Source organism: Acinonyx jubatus, chromosome F2, assembly GCF_027475565.1.
Source record: "Acinonyx jubatus isolate Ajub_Pintada_27869175 chromosome F2, VMU_Ajub_asm_v1.0, whole genome shotgun sequence".
Classification (NCBI taxonomy): domain Eukaryota; kingdom Metazoa; phylum Chordata; class Mammalia; order Carnivora; family Felidae; genus Acinonyx; species Acinonyx jubatus.
Genome location: NC_069394.1, coordinates 36,277,183 through 36,299,255, shown reverse-complemented (window position 1 = coordinate 36,299,255; position 22,073 = coordinate 36,277,183). Strand labels below are relative to the sequence as shown.

General features: G+C 42.9%; 1 pseudogene; it reads right to left on the bottom strand.

Moving 5' to 3' along the window:
• Window positions 1–18,864: 18,864 nt before the first annotated feature.
• LOC106980024 (40S ribosomal protein S20-like) overlaps window positions 18,865–22,073 on the bottom strand; it is a 61,520-nt pseudogene continuing 58,311 nt past the window's right edge.

The following is a 22,073-nucleotide window of genomic DNA, read 5'->3' as shown; positions in this document are numbered from 1 at the left end:
GACACAGCCAGAGACTGCAGTGGTGACTGAGGAAACGGGAAGGAAGGTGGACCTTGCAGAGAAAGGCTCATGGAGAATGATGGATTAGAGGAGCGGGGAAGGGGAGGGAAGAGTGAGAAACCACTACAGGGTTTCCAGCCTGCTGAGCTGGGCTGATAGGTGCAATAAACACGTTATTTCTGTAGGGAAGCCCTTCAGCTGAGGCCAAGAGCAGACAAGTGAGGATAAAGAAGGGATGAACTAAGTTTGTGAAATGCAAGTCTGAGATAATGCAAGGATATTTAGCTGAAGGCCTGCAAGCAAACCGAGAAACCAGTCTGGCAAGAGGGTGAGAAGTCAGGATGTATGTTGTGTCATTTTTGCTAAATGCACCCAGGCTGCCTACCCACACGGCCTCAAGTGCCCTTTTCTTGGCAATTCGCTGTTGAGAAGAGTTCACTTTTATAGGTTGGAAAATTTCCTTGTGAACTTTCTCTATGGTATCATAAGAAAAGGAAAAGGAGCAATCCCTACCAAAATAACACCAGCATTCTTCACAGAGCTGGAACAAACAATCCTAAAATTTGTATGGAACCAGAAAAGACCCAAATAGCCAGAGCAGTCTTGAAAAAGAAAACCAAAGCTATAGGCATCACAATCCCAGACTTCAAACTGTATTACAAAGCTGTAATCATCAAGACAGTATGCTACTGGCACAAGAACAGACACTCAGATCAATGGAACAGAATAGAGAACCCAGAAATGGACCCACAAGCATATGGCCAACTAATATTTGACAAAGCAGGAAAGAATATCCAATGGAATGAAGACAGTCGCTTCAGCAAATGGTGCTGGGAAAACTTGAACAGCGACATGCAGAAGAATGAACATGGACCGCTTTCTTACACCATACACAAAAATAACTCAAAATGGATGAAAGATCTAAATGTCAGGAAGCCATCAAAATCCTAGAGGAGAAAACAGGCAAAACCTCTTTGACCTCGGCCACAGCAACTTCTTACTTAGCACGTCTCCAGAGGCAAGGGAAACAAAAGCAAAAATGAACAAGCTACTGGGACCTCATCAAAATAAAAAGCTTTTGCACGGCGAAGGAAACAATCAGCAAAACTAAAAGGCAACCGATAGAATGGGAGAAGATATTTGCAAGTGACATATCAGATAAAGGATTAGTATCCACAATCTATAAAGAACTGATCAAACTCAACATCCAAAAAACAAATACTCCAGTGAAGAAATGGGCAAAAGTCATGAATAGACACTTCTCCAAAGAAGACATCCAAATGGCCAACCGACACATGAAAAAATGCTCAACGTCACTCATCATCAGGGAAATACAAATCAAAACCACAATGAGATACCACTTTATACCTGTCAGAATGGCTAACATTAACAACTCAGGCAACAACAGATGTTGGCGAGGATGCGGAGACAGAAGATCTCTTTTGCACTGCTGGTGGCAATGCAAGCTGGTGCAGCTATTCTGGAAAACTGTATGGAGCTTCCTCAAAAAATTAAAAATAGAACTACCCTATGACCCAGGAGTTGCACTAGTAGGTGTTTATCCAAGGGATACGGGTGTGCTGTTTTGAAGGGCCACATGCATCTCAATGTTAATAGCAGCACTATCAACAATAGCCAAAGTATGGAAAGAGCCCAAATGTCCATTGATGGGTGAATGGAGAAAGAAGGTGTGGTATATATATATACAATGGAATATTACCAGGCAATCAAAAAGAATGAAATTTTGCCATTTACAACTACATGGATGGAACTAGAGGGTATTATGCTAAGCGAAACTAGTCAGAGAAAGGCAAATATCATAGGACTTCATTCATATGAGGACTTTAAGATACAAAACAGATGAACATAAGGGAAGGGAAGCAAAAATAATATAAAAACAGGGAGGGGGACAAAACATAACAGACTCTTAATTATAGAGAACAAACAGAGGGTTACTGGAGGGGTTGTGGGAGGGGGCATGGGCTAAATGGGGAAGGGGCATTAAGGAATCTACTGAAATCATTGTACTATATGCTAACTAACTTGGTGGTAAATTAAAAAATAAATAAAAATAAATTTAAAAAAATTTTTAAATAAAATCTTTTTTTTTAAATGAAAAAAAAAAAAGGAAAAGGAAAGGATTTTAAAAATGCAGTAAGACTTTTTACCCTGAAATGATTATTTAGAAGTTACTTTGGGGGTGCCTGGGTGGCTCAGTCGGTTAAGCATCCGACTTTGGCTCATGTCATGATCTCATGGATCGTGGGTTCAAGCTTCTGGTTGGGCTCTATGCTGACAGCTCAGAGACTGGAGCCTGTTTCCGATTCTATGTCTGCCTCTCTCTCTGCCCCTCCCCTGCTCATGCTCTGTCTCTCTCTGTCTCTGACAAATGAATAAACATTTAAAAATGTATATATATGTTAAAAGTTACTTTGGTTTTTTAATATTTGTTACCTTCAAATTAAAAATTTGTGGTGAAGCTTTTACATTAAATATATCTATTTTATTATTCAATTTATAAATCTAGTAAATTGATGTCTGCTTCACTTGGCTAATCGTTTTAAACTGCATTCATTAATTTAATAATTTGAGTAGTTTTTCAAACACATCAATTTTCTGACTAACAAACTCTCGCAAATTCTTAAGTCATTCTCATAAAACTCATAAATACATATGGTGTTTTCTTAAAAATTCCAATATAGTGTATAAACTTTTAAAAGATTTTTAACTTAAAATCAAAAGCCTTAATAATTAGTTACACACTTTATTATTTTTATTTTTTTATTTTCAACTTTTTTTAATGTTTATTTTTTAGAGTGAGAGAAAGACCGACCGAGTACAAGTGGGGGAGGGGCAGAGAGAGGGAGACAGAATCCGAAGCAGGCCCCAGGCTCTGAGCTGTCAGCACAAAGCCTGATGCGGGGCTCAAACTCACACACTGTGAGATCATGCCCTGAGCCGAAGTCAGACACTTAACCGACTGAGCCACCCAGGCGTCCCTATTTATTTATTTTGAGAGAGAGAGAGAGAGAGAGAGAGAGAGAGAATGCATACACAAGTGGGGGGAGGGGCAGAGAGGGAGAGAAAAGCACAGCTGAAATCAAGAGTTGGACACTTAACCTACTGAGCTACCCAGGTGCCCCAGTCAGTTATACACTTTAAATCAGCATTGCAAAGTTAATTTTCAGATACTTTATTAAAATTAAAATATTTCTTTTTTTTTTAATTTTTTATAATTTTTTTTTTCAACGTTTATTTATTTTTTGGGACAGAGAGAGATAGAGCATGAACGGGGGAGGGGCAGAGAGAGAGGGAGACACAGAATCGGAAACAGGCTCCAGGCTCTGAGCCATCAGCCCAGAGCCCAACGCGGGGCTCAAACTCACAGACCGCGAGATCGTGACCTGGCTGAAGTCGGACGCTTAACCGACGGCGCCATCCAGGCGCCCCTAAATTTCTGCTTTTTAAGGCACCGAGTCTATCCCAGGCGCCCCTAAAATTAAAATATTTCTATTAAATATGAGTATTTAAAACCTTAAACATTAGAGGCATTTAAAATACCAACTAGGTAGATTCTTTACTATAAAAATATAACACCATGAGGTGTGATTTCCTTCACCGTAGCTCTCTTTAATTCTAAATCTTCCCAGGACTGAGGGATGCATATTTACTAGACAACAATTATGTCAGCTGAAGCAAATTTAGGAACACCTTCCCAAGAAATGGCTGGGTTTACCTTCTTAGCTAGGAGGTTTCTGCATGATTAGAGTGTCTCTTGGCCTCTGGGTCTTCCATTCTTGCCTTCTCTCTAGTGGTTCTCTCTCTCTTGCTTCTCTCTAAAGGCAGGGGTCAGCTTTCCCTCTAGAAGGGATTCCAGTTCTGTACTTTCTTCTTGTCACCTGCTTAAAAGCTGGTGCCTTCCCTCTCTCAGGATCCCACTGTCCTCAGGGAGCCTCTGGAGGCCTAAGCTGCTGCCTACATAGGCCTGGACCAGGTCGAGTCTCCTTGATAACCCACTGTAGTCTGAACCTCTTTGATCCTTCATCACCCTGTAGTGGGAAGAAAAAATACACAGCTAAGATTAAAAGCAGTCAACAGAATTCCCTTTAGGAGAAAAAACTGCCTCTAGCTAAAGAACTTGACTTAGCACAACACCTTCTCAGGCCTTTTGATTGTCAAAAGGTAGTCCTAAGGGGATAAGTTACGAGTGAGTCAAAGGGCTTGGCATGATGAAGAATAAACTTTGAGTTCCAGACAGCAGAATGAGAGAGAAGAGGAGAAAAATTAGAGCAAATGAGGAGACAGAGGAGCTGAGCTCAAGGGTGTAAGGACAAGGTGGGTGGATGGACCCTGCCAGGAGGGGCCTATGAAAATTCCCTGTTGATGGGAACGGTGCCTGGACCATTGGGACAGGGAGACGTGATGTTCTTGGGGAACAGTCGGTGTTCCCTTCTCTGTCAGGACTGTAGTGCTGTCCTAGGAAAATTAACCTGACAGTGCTGAGGTGTGGTTGGATCAGAGCTAAGAGACTGGAGGTAGAGAAGAGTTGGGGGTCAATCACAACTGTCTAGGAATTGAGACTTTAAATACTAGTGAGGTGTTGACTGGTAAAGGAGCGGAAGCCCCAGATGGAAGAGAGAGTATCAATAGGAGTGGGAGCCAAATTGAGAGAGGCCAGTGAGACCATTCACAGAAGGAACAAAGTCAGACAATTGGGGGTGGGCTGGGCAGGAAGGAATGAAGAGGGTAGAGGGCAGGGGGTAGCCATGTTGAGTATGAGGCGTTGGACCCTTCCGGCGAGTTCTATGGCTGGAGGCAATGGCAGAGCAGTGGTGTCTGAAACAGTGTAAATGCTTCCGAGGGATTGAACTTAGGGAGGAAAGAACAGACCGTGCATCACAGGACTTCAAGAGCTCTGCCCATTTGAATTAGGGAGATGTGGATTCCTTCTCCCGAGAAGGAACCTCTGAGGGAAATGGAAAGAAATGGCATGAAAGAGAGGAAAGACAATGGCTGGAGTGAAATGAGCAAGGGGAAGAGGTTGGAGAGATGGCTCTAGCCAGGGTGAAGAGTCTGGATTTTACTCTAAGGGCAATGGGAGCCATTGAAGGTTCTAGGCAGAAGATAGACATGACCCTATTTATGGGTCAAGAGCTCTCTTTGGCTACAATGTGGAGAAGAGATTGTAAAGGGCAGAGAATGGAATCAGAGATATCAGGAGGTTACCACAGTATAAGTCAGGTGCTGGGCAAGAGGCGGAAGGGGAGAAATGGTGAGATTCTGGAAACAGAGTTAACACAGTTTGCTGATAAGGAAAGTGCAGGTTGTAAAAGGGGAAGGAATCAGGGATCATTTTGAGGTTTAAACTGGGCAATGTGGACTTTTCTTTATTTGCTTCTGCTATTATATATTTTAAGAAAACTTAAAATCTGGGGTGCCTGGGTGGCTCAGTCGGTTAAGCGTCCAACTTCGGCTCAGGTCATGATCTCACAGTTCGTGGTTCAAGCCCTGCATCGGGCTCTGTGCTGACAGCGCAGAGTCTGGAGCCTGTTTCAGATTCTGTGTCTCCCTCTCTCTCTGCCCCTCCCCTGTCATGCTCTGTGTCTCTCTCTCTCAAAACTAAATAAACATTAAAAAAAAATTTTTTAAAGAAAACTTAAAATTTTAAATTACAAATGCAGTATTGGAATTCTCTCTCCCTCTCTCTCTGCTCCTCCCCCACCCCCCAAATAAATAAACATTTAAAATTTTTCTTAATTAATTTTTTTTACATTTTATTTTATTTTCTTAATTTTATTTTTTTTAAATTTACATCCAAGTTAGTTAGCATATAGTGCAACAATGATTTCAGGAGGCGATTCCTTAGTGCCTCTTACCCATTTAGCCCATCCCCCTCCCACAAGCCCTCCGGTAACCCTCTGTTTGTTCTCCACACTTAAGAGTCTCTTCTGTTTTGTCCCCCTCCCTGTTTTTATATTTTTGTCTCCCTTCCCTTATGTTCATCTGTTGTGTCTCTTAAAGTCCTCACATGAGTGAAGTCATATGATATTTGTCTTTCTCTCACTGACTAATTTCACTTAGCATAACACCCTCCAGTTCCATCCACGTGGATGCAAGTGGCAAACGTTTTTTAAAAGTAAAATTAAGAAATATCAGCTATTCATGACTCCATAATTCACAATTACTATTAATCTTTTGGTTTGTTCATTTATTTCTAAACTTAAACAAATTATTCTTAAAGTTACTTATTTTTGAGAGAGAGAGAGAGAGAGAGAGAGAGAGAGAGAGAATCCCAAGCAGTCTTCGTGCTGTCAGTGTAGAGAGTCCAAGGTGGGGCTTGAACTCATGAACTGTGAGATCATGACCTGAGCCAAAATGAAGAGTTGGATGCTTAACCAGCTGAGTCACTCAGGTGCCCCTAAATTTTTTTCTGAGGAAAACATTTTCCCACGGAATAAAATAATACATGTTAGGAAAAATACAGAAAAAGTAAACATGAAAATTAAAATCACCCACGTAGAACCAGAATTAATACTTCTGTGAATGATACATACATACATAGTCCACTTACTTTGAACATTCTTAATACATGGCTTGCTTTGTATTTTGGTTTCTTACAATTTTTCTTTGCCACGAACTCAACCTCATTATCGCCGAAATTATTTTTACAATATTATTTTATTGGTTTGTAGGCATTCATTCTTGATCTACATCAAACTGTCACACTAGCCACCCCTTGCTAAAGGTCCCCAGGTTGCTGGCTTTTAGGAACTTGGCCTCCACGTTAACTTTCTTCCCCTCCCATCCCTACTTAGAAATAACTGGCTGGAATCCCACACTTGCCCAGAGACACCTAAGGATTACACAGAGCCTTCTCATCCCAGCCCCCTTGTGCCACCACCCTGCCTGCCATCACTACCACCAACCCACCCCTACCAAAAAGCAGGGCAAGCCTGGGAGAGCTCTTGGCTCCCATCATCATCTGCAACACAAAAGGAAAACATACCCGAACGGGTTTCAGATGAATCGCAGCAGGAGCTCGCAAGTGTAACTTTTTTCCAGGAAGGAATTCCATCCAAGTGACTAGTTTTCAGGCACGTGCCCTCCCAACCCTCCTGGGAACCTCTGCTAATGGCACAGGCAGGGTGGTGCCTGTGGCTGTAAAGCCACTTGGAATACCCCCACCTCATGGCCCAGGCCCCTCCCAAGGAGAGACGTGGGTGTTTTCCTCTTGGTCTCCAGCCTCGTTCTGAACTGCTCTCACATCTACCCCCTGACCTCGCCTTCCCCCGTCAGCCTCCCCACCTCCAAACAGGCATAAGGCTGATTGACATCACTTGCTCATTTCAGGGAGGCAGATAAGAAAGCCCAGCTGCCACTTGGGGAGAGGCACCTGCTTCACGATTAACTGATTCGTCGGCTGATTGATTGGTGAAAGATACACCCTTTTCATTTACATCATTCTAATGACTTTGCTTACCATGGGCAGAGACTGCCACCCTTGTTAGCCTGGAGAGAATGTGGTTTATTTTGAAATCATAGATGAATCTGAGTTTTTATAATCATCAGAGCCCGAGCGAATGCCACAACCAACATGCTTCAGCTACAGGGGTCTGAACTGCTGCAGAGTAGAAAGCTGATTGATAATAACACTTTATGTTTGTACCGTACGATCCGTTTCCACGCTCTCTCTCCCAAATTACGGCATTTGCTCACGACAACAACTCGTCGAGGCAGGCAGCACTGATGTTCTGATTTCCAATTTACAGGCTTAGTTCATCAAACATTGATTGATCCTTTTTTTATGTACCTGGTCCAACGCAGGGCACGGATGACATTGAAAGGAAGGCTGTGTAGTTTCTACCCCCAAACTGCTCGCAGTCTCGTGGGAGACACGGAGACAGCCCCTAACTAAAGCATGGTGCGGGGAGCCATGTGCAAGTGGTATAAGAAAACGTCAAAGGCACCAAGAGGGAGGAGCAGAGACGGGCGGGGAGAGGTAAATGCCACCACGTGCCTCGAAGGGCCAGGAACTAGGCGAGGGCCGTGCTACTACAAGCGTGGTCCACGGACCACCAGCACCTGCCTTCCCTGGAAACTTGGTAGAAATACAGAATCTCGGGCCCCACCCCCAGTCCCACGGATTCAGAATCTGCATTCGAACCAGATAGGAAGGAGTTTTAGGCTCGGGACAGGTACCAGTATCAAATGCTGCAGCAGCAAGCGACACAGAGGATGGACACTCAGGAGTGATCTTTGGTGACACAGGAGAAAAACCGAAATTCGACTTAAGGGACGTGCCCTGGGTTCCACAGCTGGAGGCACAGCCAGGAGGAGCTGTGTGTTCTGTTTCTAATCTTCTCATTAGAAGGTGCCCCGTCAGCCACGGTTGCTCTCCTCTAAGACCATGCCTACACAGAAAGGCTCAGCATTCTCCCCGACACCGGACCGGGCTATAAAAATTGTCCTCTGGATGACGGCCCTCTGTCCGTCGGTAGCACGGATTTCCAAAATGATCGAGGTCCTTTCTGCCTCCCGTTTGCTTGAGCCGACCCACCCGGAGTCTAATCGGGACACAGCAGGTTGGCTTCCAGGCTTTCTTCTTCTTCCCGAACATTCCACCGTCATGTTGCCTGTTGTCTTTATGGTGTGCTGTGCCTGCGTCCCAACTTCAGAGCAAAGCGAAGTCACTGTCGCACGCCTCCACCCACCATGCTCCGCTGGAAAGAGGAGCCTCGAGACTAGCAGGCCTGACTCAAGTTCAAGTCCGTGGCACGGCTGATGCTACCTTCCACAGATTTGTAAAGCGCGGGCAGCTTGATTTGCTGGAGGCACCAGACACCTGAATCAAGGACAAGGTCCAGCAACGTGACTTTGTCCTCTAGGCTGCCCATGGGTCTTGAGGTTGAGCGTGGAGTTAGCACCAAAGTTGCTTACCTCCAAAGCGCTCAATTTGACTTTTCTTTTATATTCCTAAATCTTTGACAATCACGCATCAGGGTGGCTTTCAAGTTAGCGGAATACTATGGCAGCTTCCAGCATCCTGCTCCTGGTAAATGTTTTTGGTTGTCGGCAGGCCTCTGAGGCTACAGGCAGACGCCTACCATCTACCAACGGACTCAATGTTACTCCTAAATCGTGTGCTGACGGTAAAGTGGCCCCGGGTGTTTGCATATCTTGTGAGATCACCATGGGAACACGGTCATTATGATACAGCAGTTCCCGTGTTGAGTCCTATCGGTAGTTTTATTTTTTATGATTTCATTTCCTATTGACAGGAAATAGACTCTTGATAACCCAAACCAAACACGTTCATAAATCCCGCATCCCTTGTTTCATGTAAGACCATAGCTTTATGATCCGGATTGAATAAACCCGGATCTGTGATGCAGCTGCACACTCTCGTAACAGGTGAAACAGACAGGACTCTGTCAACTTTGACACGTGGGATGACCTTGATTGAGAATTTAGTGATTTCCTATGACATAGAACAAAGGTTAGTAGCTGTCAGCAGAAACCAGGCATGAATGCTACCAGTAAATGCTCCTTACTGGTTCTAAAATATATACTGAATCAGCTCACACTTAACTTTGTGCTGCTATCACCAAAGTCCAAGCCATCATGACACTGTCACTGACCTGGGCTATTAGCCAGTCTCCCTGCTTTTATTTTGACCCCCTCCAACAATTGTCTACGCTGAACCTGGAGTCATCTCGGAAGTAAATTGGATCATGTCATTTATCTGCTTAAAACTTACCTGGGTTCCTTCTCATCTCAGAATAAAATCCAAGCTCATTACCACGGTCTATGTGGCCCTATGTGATCCGGCCCCTGCCTGACTGTTCCATCTCATGTTATACCGCTCTCCTCCCCCTTGTAATAGTCTGTCTACACTGCCTCTCCTCCACCTCACAGTGATCTATCCACACTGAGTTTTCCGTTTCTCAAACACAAGGCTACCATGTACAGATGCGGAGGTTGTGCACTGTGTAACTCCAGGAGGGCTCTTCAGCGGGCTGCAGGGTGGATGATGCCCCTGGCAGCCCAGCTTACACACGCTGAGCTCTTTCCCATTGCAAGGGCTTGCTACTTGCTGGACCTTCTGCCTGGCGCATCCATCTGCACGGCTGGCTCCTTCTTGTCATCCCCTGAGCAAATATTCCACAAAGCGCTAGTCTATATCAAGCGGAACTGGCTACATAACTCGCGGAGCCCCGTGCAAAATGAAAATAAGCTCCGTCTCAGCTTAAGTGTCATTTTTCCAGACCCACCCAAGCCACCCAAGCCAAAGGAACCACCCAAGCCAAAGGAACCTTCTGACCAGTGTGTAAAGGCAAGCTAAGGACCCCCTTTCCTTTCCAGGTAAAAACACAGCATTTTAAATTACACTTGACACAAGGATCCTTGGTTCCACAAGCACTGTGATTTTAGGCTGAATATCCAATCAACATAAAAGGTTTTGTGTTTCTCTTTAATGAGGTTTTGGGCAGGTTCTCATTTTTCTATAAATTGGCCCTGAAGGCAATGACAGGCCTCGTAAGCTGAGGAGAATTTTGGCGTTCAAAGATCAAAAAGGCCCCATTACAACATTATAAATTGAAAAAGGATACTACAGTAGGATTTTTTTTTCTAAAAAAAAAAAAACAATGCACATCTTATGGAAATGAGTTCACATGAAATAATGAACTCAATTATATTTTATATTAAAATTTTTTTTTAAGTTTACTTATTTATTTTGAGAGCAACAGCACAAGTAGGGGAGGGACAGAGGGAGAGAGGGAGAGAAAGAATCCCAAGCAGGCTCTGCACTGTCAGCACAGGGCCAGATGCAGGGCTTGAACTCACAAAACCACAAGATCATGATTTGAGCCAAAACCAAGAGTTGGATGCTTAACCGACTGAGTCACCCAGGCACACCAAACTCAATTGTATTTTAAAGTTTAGTAGACAGTGCATGGTTCCTAACTGGCTAGTATATATCTCCCTCTGCCTTTGGAAGTTCAAGTTTTTGCTTTGATAAACTAAAACAAGATTATTTAAGTATGATTTCATCATCCTTGAAAAATCAAAGTTTTGTTGTTTGCAGCACTATGAACTTTCTTATTTAAGAAACTATGAACTTTCTTATTTAAGATACAGGTAGTTCAAAATATATTTACTGCTTTCATTCACAAGACATTTATTAATGTTGGATGACAAAGTTCCAAATATGGTATGTGACTCAGAAAAAAAGGATGCAGAGAATTGTTTCTTTAAATATAAGATCTTCTCACCTTGTTATGAGTTTTTCTCCTACTCCCAGGAACCCCATACGCTCTGCCGAAATAACAGGAGAAGTAAAAAGTTTTAGGATCTGTGACAGTGAGATAAGGCAAGAACATGCAATTTTCAGAGAGACTGCCATTCCCACCATCATCCTCTGGCTAGGCAATGCCATCTGGGGCTTCAGATACGGTTTTCTAAAGTGAATTACCCTTGGGTTACCGCCAGAAGCAAAGTAGTAAAAATGTAACTTCCTAAAAGCACTCATAACCAAGGGAGAAATAAGTTTCTGCCCCCAATTTTGCTAATTTTGTAAGCAACTATTTAAAAAAAAAAAAAAAAGAAAGAAAAGAAACAGGCTTAAGAATGATGAATTTATACTTGGGTAATATAATGAATGAAAGCAAAACCAAAACATGCATAAAGTGCCTCACTCAAGATGCCTAGTCCTAGATTAAATTATGAAGGAAGCCAACCCCGACTTCCTGCCTTCTTCCTCTACTTGCTTTCAGAAAAGTATCTGATAAACTCATTTATACTAAAGTATAAATGACTAACAATGATTCATGGATTACCTTCTATAGGGGTATTTGCTTTCTTTCTTTTTAATTTTTTAGAATATTTATTTTTGAGAGAGAGAGAGAGAGAGAGAGAGAGAAAGAGCATGAGTGGGGGAGGGGAGAGTGAGAAGCAGACACAGAATCTGAAGCAGGCTCCAGGTTCCAAGCTGTCAGCACACAGCCCAACGCGGGGCTCCAATGCAGGAACCGCAATATTATGACCTGAGCCGAAGTCGGATGCTTAACTGACGGAGCCACCCAAGCGCCCCAGGAGTATTTGCTTTAAAAGTAGGGAAATAGTCTTTGCCAAACCGTTGAAAGTTGAAAGTGGTAGTGGTAGAATTTCAGCAAAGCCCAACAACCATCCACAGACAAACTGTACTGTCTTGAGAGAAGTGTCTGTATTTGCTAGTCCTTTTCATGGCTCACCCTCCATTTTCTCTAGCTCCCTCCGCCCCTCCCTCCCCCAACTCTTTGGTTTGGAATACTTTCGTATTTACAGAAAAGTTGCAAAGGTAAGACAGAGAACCCCCCAAAATCCCTTACCCGGGTTACTTCTAATGTCAACATTTTATATTATTACGGTACGGTGTCAAAACCAAGAAACTAACATCGGTACATCACTATTTGCTGCACTCTTAGGGTTTCGCCAGTTTCTCCAGTAACGTTCGGTTTCTGTTTGATCCCGTACAGGACGCCACATCGCATGTAGCCCACAGGCGGTGGTGGCTCTGATTCTATGTCTCTGGCCCCTCTGAGGAGCCCCAGACTGGCCTATCTAAAACCGGCACATGGCATTTCACTTGTGTTCTACTAGGCGACTCAAACTTACACTTCCCACACTGAACTCTTGACTTGTGCCCTGGAACCTGCTCTCCCCCTGGTCTTCTTCACATGGCAGCTCCTTTCCACCAGTTGCTCAGGCCAAACACCTAAGAATCACTGTCGGCTCCCCTCTTTCTTTTATAGCGCACATCCAACCCATCGGCAAATCCAACTCTGCCTTTGAAGCTAGCCTGATTCTAACCATTTGTCACTCTATCCACTGCCATCCTCCTGGTCCAAAGTCACCATCTTTCAACCTGGATGATTGCGATGGCCTCCAAACTCTTCATCCCGCTTCTGCCCTTACCCTGCCCCTGCCTTCCCACCACCCCAATTTATTATCAACATAGGGATACTTTTTTTTTAAATTTTTTTTTAACGTTTATTTATTTTTGAGACAGAGAGAGACAGAGCATGAACGGGGGAGGGGCAGAGAGAGAGGGAGACACAGAATCGGAAGCAGGCTCCAGGCCCTGAGCCATCAGCCCAGAGCCCGATGTGGGGCTCGAACTCACAGACCGGGAGATCGTGACCCGGGCTGAAGTCGGACGCTTAACCGACTGTGCCACCCAGGCGCCCCAGGGATACTTTTTAAATGTAAGTCTGAGCATGTTAGTGCTTTTCTTGAACGCTCCGATGGCTTCTGTTCTCAATCAAATTAGAATCTGAAGTCGTTACTGAGACTATAAGGTACCACGTGATCTGCCTCCTCCCCTCACTCTCTGTCATAATTTCCTCTCCCATTTACTCCACTCCAGCCACATTCACCTCCTTGCTCTTTCTTTGATTTACCAAGCATGTTTTGCCTCAAGGCCTTGGACTAGCTATTGTCTCTGCTTGGAATGTTCTGTTCCCAGATGTCTGCCTGACTTGCAGGGCAGGGAGATAAGGTAGGCTTAGCAAGGTAGGGGGACCGGCTCCTCCAGGATTTCCATGGACTGTACTGACTTTAAAGGTGAAAAGCCCCATATCCCAGGAACCCCTTCAGTTCCTGGCAGACCGGGACAAGTGGTCACCTAGCAGGGGTACGTGTGTGCAGGGGAGGTTGCAGGGGGGTGGGTGGCAGGCATTCAATATGGTGGTCACAGAAGGTCTCACGGACAAGGAGACATTTGGGCAAAGGCTTGACAGAGGCGAGAGATTTGGTTTGCCATTCCTTAATGTTTGATTCCTGGGGGCCAGTCTATAGAATCTGTTGAGCACAGATAAAGGAAACCCCAATGGTTATCAAAAATACATCTTAAAATGTTGTTTTGAATGACTGAACTCTCAGATTTTATGAGATCTGCAAAGCACAGTGGCCAATGAGGCTTTGGAGTCTTGGCTCTGAGGCACGACCTTGAACAAGTTACTTAATTTTTCAAAGCCTGATTTTTCTCGTTTGTAGGATGAGGATTATAAAAACTTCAAGGGCTATTATAAAGATTAAACGAGCTATTATATATAAAGTATTCTGAACCATTCTGGCAGGTACCAAACACTCAATTATGGTCCATTATTTTTTTTTCTCACTGTATTTTTGGTGGGACCTCAATATTATTCAATTTAAGTGCTGTTGTGTGCAGGACATGGGGATAATCAAGACCTATGGAAAAGGAATTAGAGAGAAAGAAGGCCACAAAAGAGTGGGTGTGAAAAATAAGAGTTAATTTAGGTACTTATTCTTAAATAATTTTTGAGATTGTTGTACATTTATATTTAGTTAGAAGAAATAATAGAGATCCCATATAGCCTTCCCCCAGTTTCCCTCAAAGGCAACTTCTTGCATTACTGTAGCACAATATCCCAACCAGGAAATTGGTATTGATACAGTTCATAGTAGGTACTTATCATTTTGCTACTGAAACCAAGAGAGTCATTTTCATGGGGTTAAATGAACGGTGCTTCCGCCTTGGGGGGGTGGGGTGCCCTGGACCAAAGATAATAGATCAAAATTCACTTCAATGCTGGACTGTCGCAGTGGGGGCCTCACCTTGCCATCTTTGCTCCAATCCACTGTAAATCACAGACTGTGCTTCTGATGGGATCACGTTTAGCCATGTTCTCTTTTGTCTTGAGCATAATCAAAGCTACCACTTACCCAATGTTTACTATGACCACAGGCTCTGTGCTAAATGCTTTTCGTGCATCATCTCGATCTTTATGGCAGCCCGATGAGGTAGGTGATAAAACTGTCTCTGTTTTATAGATAGTGAAACAGATCTAGTAAGATGAACCGATTTGGCCAGGTCATATATTCGGGAAGTAAGAGAGCTAGGATTCAAACGCAGGACTGCCTGATCCCAAGGCTGTTCTTATCCACCCACATATCCCTCTTACACTCATGGCAGAATATAGTGAAAAGAGACTGGATTAATTTAGGCCTAGGACAGGTGTTTTCTTTTCTTCCTCAATGAATTCACAATTGAGTTGGTGAGGCAGAATATGAACACATACATGATCATACAATGCAGTACATGGAAACGTACATGGAAAGCACCAATCTCCAGTTGGGAGATGTTTTCTGTGGGAAGTAGATGGGCAATATAGGTTGGGCGGTGAATGTGGGCCCGGACTTAACACATGTGAGTTCTGGCAGAGCTCACACTCCCACGACACCCATATTTGGTGTACCCCTACCTTCCTGCCTTCCCATGTTTTCTCTCATCCCCTTCAACCACACAGATGTGGGTAGACTTTCTTCAGGGTACGTGAGAATCCTAAAGCAAACACATGCAGAGTGCTCACAGTGTCACTGTTCTGAGTCACTGTTCTAAGTTTTACGTACAGTAACTCATTCAATCCTCACAACAACCTGTAATACTGTTGTTGGCCCCATTTTACAGATGAGGATTTGAAGCACAGAGAGGTTAAGGAATTTACCCAAGGTCATCCAGTTAGCAAGTGAGGGCCAGGATCTGAACCCAGACAGTCTGGGTCTAGACTCACTGCTTCTGACCTTGGTGCTCCAATATAATTGTTGCTTTCCTGCACGCAAGCCTTGGCAGAGGTCCTGTCCTCTACTTTGCAAGTCCTTTTTACACATCTCTATTTAGAAAGTCTCCCCCGATCAAAACTCAAGTTAAATAGCACAACAGGAATCACCATAAGGGAAGCAAGCACTTTCTGAACAACAAACTTCTGCGATTGGCCTAGGGCCCAGTGACTCACATTTCGTTTTCACAACGATCCTACGAGGTTTTTGAAAATGAGGAAATTGAGCCTTGGAGACATTAAGTAACTTGCTCAAAGGCTGAGGCTGCCATCCAAAACCTAAGCCTGCCTCTCTGTAGCTCATGGCTCAAATCACTCCCTTCATTGAAGACTTCCCCCCACCGACCCAACAGTCACACCTGTCCCTGCTCTGCACTAGCCACACACATTCTGCACCTATTTAGAAATCTTCACACATGGCCTTGATGATCCTCTCAGTCACATGCCTCTCCAGCCAAGGGTGGCTCCAAATGTCTGGAACCACAGGGCACACTTCATAGGATACATAAACTCTCAAGATTCTAGAGCTAGAAAGCACCCAGAGATAGTCAGACCCTCTACTCACCCCAGGCAGCATCTCCTACAATGACCATTCATTCATTCATTCATTCAGCAATGACCACCTGCTATGTGCCAAGCATGTCCCAAATAACGGGGTTATAGCAACAAACAGAATGGACCAAATTCTTCATCTCCAAGAGATTCTATTCTAGCTGAGGAAGATTAACAGTAAGCAAGATAAAAAAGTAAAATATATAGGATGTTGGGTGTTGCTATATGCTATGGAGAAAAAATAAAGTGCAGAAGGGGAGGCAGAGGATGTGTGTGTGTGTGTGTGTGTGTGTGTGTATGAGAGAGAGACAGAGACAGGTATTAGGTTGGCCAGTGGTAGTCTCTCTGAAAAGGATTTCTCCCTCAAAAGTCTGTCATCCACCATTTGCTTATATATGTCTAGCTACAAAGAGGTCATTCCCTTAGAAGGCATTCATTTCATTTTTAGCAAGCTCTAATTGTTCTGAAGTTTATTGAATCCTCTCCCGTGACTTCTACCCTTTGCCCTGAGTTCTGCCTTCAGTTAGTTACTATACCCGGCAAGCCTAACCTACCTCCTAGGACAGATAGCCTCTCACCTGCTCAAGGACAGTTGTGTTTCCTTGAAGCAGCTTCCCCCAAACCCTAACATCCTTAGTTCCTTCAGCTGCTTCTTGAATGACATAGTTTTCATTCCTACCCCCAGATGACTGCCTTGCTTTCAATGCACTGCCCTTTATCTAAGAAAGGAATGTGAGTTGATCAATGCAGAATATTCCAGAGTATTGCTCCCTGAATATGATCGCAATGCTATATCAAAACAAAACAAAACACATTTTAAGTTTTATTTATTTATTTTGAGAGACAGAGAGACAGACAGACAGCATGAATGGGGGAGGAGCTGAGAGAAAGAATCCCAAGCAGGCTCTGCACAGCTAGCATGGAGCCTGATATGGAGATTGAACTCATGAACGGAGAGATCGTGACCTGAGCTGAAACCAAGAGTTGAATGCTTAACCGACTGAGGCCCCCCCCCCGGGCACCCCAAAACAAAACAAAAGTTTAAACTCTATCCTAATTGGAGCTCAGCCCTCACTGGGGAGAGCCAATCTAGTGTCTTCAGAACCTGGAAGCTAGGGGGAGGTCCTGGGGCCAGTGGAGGGGCAAGGCTTTCCTTCCTCAGTGGGCTTACATTCAGTGGGGATTTCTAGAAGGAGGCAAGAAAGGGAGTCCAAGGTGAAGAGCAGCAGTATGAGGAAGAACCTGTCCTTGGTGGTGGGCAGAGGTTCTGACAGGTGAGTAAAACACACTATTAGAGGAAGGGTGCAGAAACCAAACAGCCTGTTGTAGTTCTGACTTTTCTACTTAATTAGAAGATCTTTATATATTAAGGAAATTAACCCTTTGTGCTATATGGTACAACTACTTTTTTCCAGTTGGTCATTTGGCTCTTTCCTTCGTTTATGGTATTTAAACAATTTTTTTCAATGTTTGTTTTTGAGAGAGAGGGTGGGGGAGGGGCAGAGAGAGAGGGAGACACAGAATCCGAAGCAGGCTCCAGGCTCTAAGCTGTCAGCACAGAGCCCAACACAGGGCTTGAACTCACCAGCCTCGAGATCGTGACCTGAGCGGAAGCCGGATGCTTAACCGACTGAGCCACCCAGGTGTCCCTGTTTGTGGTATATTTTTCTATGTAGAAAGTTTTCTTTTCTGAGTGGTCAAATGTATCCATCTTTTCATTTTGGGCTTTTTTTCTGCTCCTTCTCCTCCTTCACATATATCCTATTTAGAAAAGCCTTCTCCATTCCGACATTATAAAAACCATCTCCCACATCATCTTCAACTATTTTTATTATTTCACTTTTTACATTTAAATCTTTTATCCATCTGAAATTCATTCTGATACACCACTTATTGTTCATTCACTGTATGTGCCAGGCACAACGTTCAGCATTTTACATATGTTACCTTATTTAATAATGATAATTATGATGATACCAATGGGGTTTTGTACCAACAGGGACATTGAAGCTTAGCAAGATGAACTCAGCCAAGATCATACATCCAGTAAGTGTCAGAATAGAACCCAAGTCAGCCTGAGTTCAATTTTTTTGCTTTTCACTGTAATATTTATGAGAGGCATCCTGTTATCTGGAAACCCCAGCTTCATCACCACACATTTCAAGAAAGATCGTCGTTGAGTGTGTGATGATTACTGCCCATTCCATGAGGTGCAAAGGACTGGGAAGGAACACTGAGGTGGGCTACTGATTGTCACCCAAAGTCACTCTCCACCTGGGTAACTGACTTATGCCCCTGCCTCGAAGCTGAGGATTCAACTTCTTCTCTTAGCAAAATGATGGGTTATTAGATTAAGTTGCACCAAGTAGGCACAACTGTGACTATTAAATTCATGAATGTAAGAGTCTTTTGAATTTCCCTTGTCACAGGACAGTACAGATCCCAAAGTTTGGAAGAGGTCCAACCTGCAGGTACAACATAATTACCGAAATTTATTGATTCTTAGATACGCATCTTGTCACATTCAACATCTCTGAAATTAAGATGCATCTTCTGATCCATGGTATTCTATAATTGCTGCACCAGACATGATGTAGCACCAGCTGCCTGCACATGTACCAACCTGCTTTATATTTCTAATGGCACAAATGGACAACAGCAACTCATCAACTTTTCATTCAACAAACAATTTAAGGACCGTTTCAGGAAGTAATAAAATCCCGGTTGTTTTCTGAAATCCTCTGCTGACACCTTCTAAAAAGATAAAGAACCTGTATTAAAGTGGGGGGGGGGGGTAGAGGGTGGAGCCATTGGCTTGAAGAAAATCCTTGAAGGAACCGTTTAAATAAATGCTGCCTCACTGATGTTCCTGGTGGCACAGAGGACAATTGTGGTTGGAAAAACAAGACATGTATACCCCAACTTTGAAGTGCAACGCATTTCAGAAGATCGGACTCCAAAGGAGACATTTGGGAGAATAGTTTAACCTATTTATTTCTCTTATATTTTCCTTCTGTGCTAGGCACAACTGATGTGATAAAATCTATTAAGCCTCTTTCTTAGTAACTCATAATCAACTAATTCAAAAAGCTAATTTCAGCATCAGCAATAGTGACTTCAACCTGAATTCCTGGCTCTACACTGATGGAAGTAATCTGCTGAACAATTTTGGAAGAAATAGCCAAGTCCATGGTCACTTGTGGATTCTCATCTGGAAATCATCCCAAGTCCTAGACCCTGCAGCATGAGGAATTTTTCTCGTAGTGATCCTAAGAGTCTTGGTGGAACTAAGTCCTTTCACTTGGAGGTTCTTTTCCTTTATGCCTCCAATCAAGTCTGCTGACACTTCTGCAGGGGGCTTTCTGTTGAGGCTGGTTAGTGAGACTCTAATTCCATGAATCCCCCTCTCTGGCTCCATGGGTGTCTTTCTGGTGTCCTTAAAAATCTTCTGAAGCCAAGACTACACTGTACGTTAACGAACTTGAGAATTAAAAAAACAAAAACAAAAAAACAAACAACAACAACAACAAAAACCCCAAAAGCCTGTTCCTGGGTAAGAGCTAACAGCTGTAAGTCGGGAGCTGCAACAACCCCCCTACATCTGCCTCAAAGAGCTATTACAGTTCAAAAAGTTCTTTCAATGATTATAAAATAAAAGTGCGAGGTGATCTGAAAGTACTGTGTCCTAGTTCTATTGATGGCATTCCCTCCACACTTCTCAGTGGTTCTAAGTCCTGGTGCATCTTGTAATCAATGGCATCTCAGATTAGATGAAATAGGGTAGTTTCAGCTTTGAAGAGGTAGAGGTCAGAGAGCCAGTGAGAGAAGTACATGAGGTCATTTGGCCATTGTTGCATATTTATCACATTGAACTCAGTCTGTAGGAGACTGACTATATCAATGGATCTAATGATTTTCCTAGCTTTCCACATTTTGTATTATGCCCTTAAGCAGGGTGTTCCTCATTGTACTTACTTTTGTAGCCAGAATTTAGGATTTTACCAGGATCCTCGTTAAATTTCCTCTTGCTGGCTCTGGCCTGTTATTCCCATCTGCCAAGATCATTCTAGATCATGATTCTCTCATTTACAGCATTAGCTATCTTCTCTCTAGCTTTCTGACATCTATAAATTTGATAAGCACAACTTCCATCCTTTATCCAAGTCATTAATAAAAATGTTGGGCAAGTCTGGTACAATTTTGTAGATTCATGGCAGGCATTAGTGATTCCCTCAGGTTGGCATGAATATACAGATCAACTCTTTCTGTACAGGCATTTTACCCAGTTTTATGTCCACCCTTATGAAATATAGTGCAATTGTTAGGTGCCCAAGCTTTGATCTCAGAGTAGACCCCTTAAACCCTAGTTACATGATCCTGAGAAAATTACCTGATCAATCTCTGCTTAGTTTCCTTATGTGTAATTTTTTTCTTTTTTAACTTTATAGGGATGGGTTGAGTATTAAATGAATTAATACTCACAAAATGCTTAGCACAGTTCCTGACATATAGTGGGCTCTCAAAAAATAATAATGATTCTATCCATTTTCTCAGATTTCTCAGTCTTGCTCAATGCATATCATGAGACACTTTGCCAAATGCCTAGGAAAAACTCAATATAAACTGACTTCATCATTCCACTGTTTTAGCAGACTCAGAAAGAAAGAAAGAAGAAAGAAAGAAAGAAAGAAAGAAAGGAAGAAAGAAAGAAAAATAAAAGAAAAAAGAAAAAGGAAATAGACCAGCTTAGTATGTGTAGTTTTTTTATAATTTATAACTTGACTATTTTCAACAAGGGATTGATGCAGTTAAAAATAAAAGGCCACACATAGATTCATTTGTAGTGACTCCTGGTGACTCTTAATGATCAACACTGCATTTTTAAGTGCTTACAAACACTGTTAATAACACTGTTATTTCCAAAGTTTTGCTGCGAATCCATATAAAACTGACAATTCTATATTTTCTCAAATCCCCCTTTTTGCCGCCTAATGGCAACCAGTATTTGCCTATCTCCAAGTTTCTAGTGATTCTGCCATTCTCTAGGATGGCTTAAAGATTGATGTTGATGTTTGTATGATCACATCTGCAAGTTATTTTATTATCCTAAATGAATTCCGTCAGATTTACAGAATTAAACCCATTTGAGGAAGCTGGTACTCTCTTATCATCTCCTCATTTATCTTGGACGTCATTTCCTTATAACTGTTATCGTTCTCTCCATAAGAGTAGTGGTTTAAATCTTTAGAGCATAATCACAATCGCTTGGAGGAAGCAGAGTCTATTAGAAATGCATATTCACAGGCTGTTCCCAGAGATTTAGGCTTAGTACCTCTAAGATGGGATCAGGGAATACACATTTTAACAAACATTCTGATGCACCACCTTGTAGAAACACCTTACATAGTGAAAAATTATGGGAAGTTATTCGGTAATTATGATTTTTCTTGTAATGGTCTTATACAATGTTCTTACGTTCTTATATATGTTAGTGTTACATATCTCTCCCAAGAAGTGATCGTAGTTTGTTTGTTTGTTTGTTTGTTTTTTCTTAAGAGGGGGTAGGGGTGGAAGAAGAGGGAGAGACAGAATCTTAAGCAGACTCCAGGTTCAGCACAGAGCTTGACACATAGCTCAGTCTCACCACCGTGACATCATGGCCTGAGCTGAAATCAAGAGTTGGACGCTTAACCAACTGAGCCACCCAGGTGCCTGAATTGATCATAGTCTTATCTCGTTGGTGGTTTTAATCTAAATATGGCTTGTAAAAAGCCTTTTGTTTGGCATTTCTCATAAACCTCATATTATCCTGGATTTTGATCTTCCTGAACTACTCACCAAGAAGGTGTCTTTTAAAAATTATTCTCTTGTGAATGAATAAAGAAGATGTGGTATGTGTGG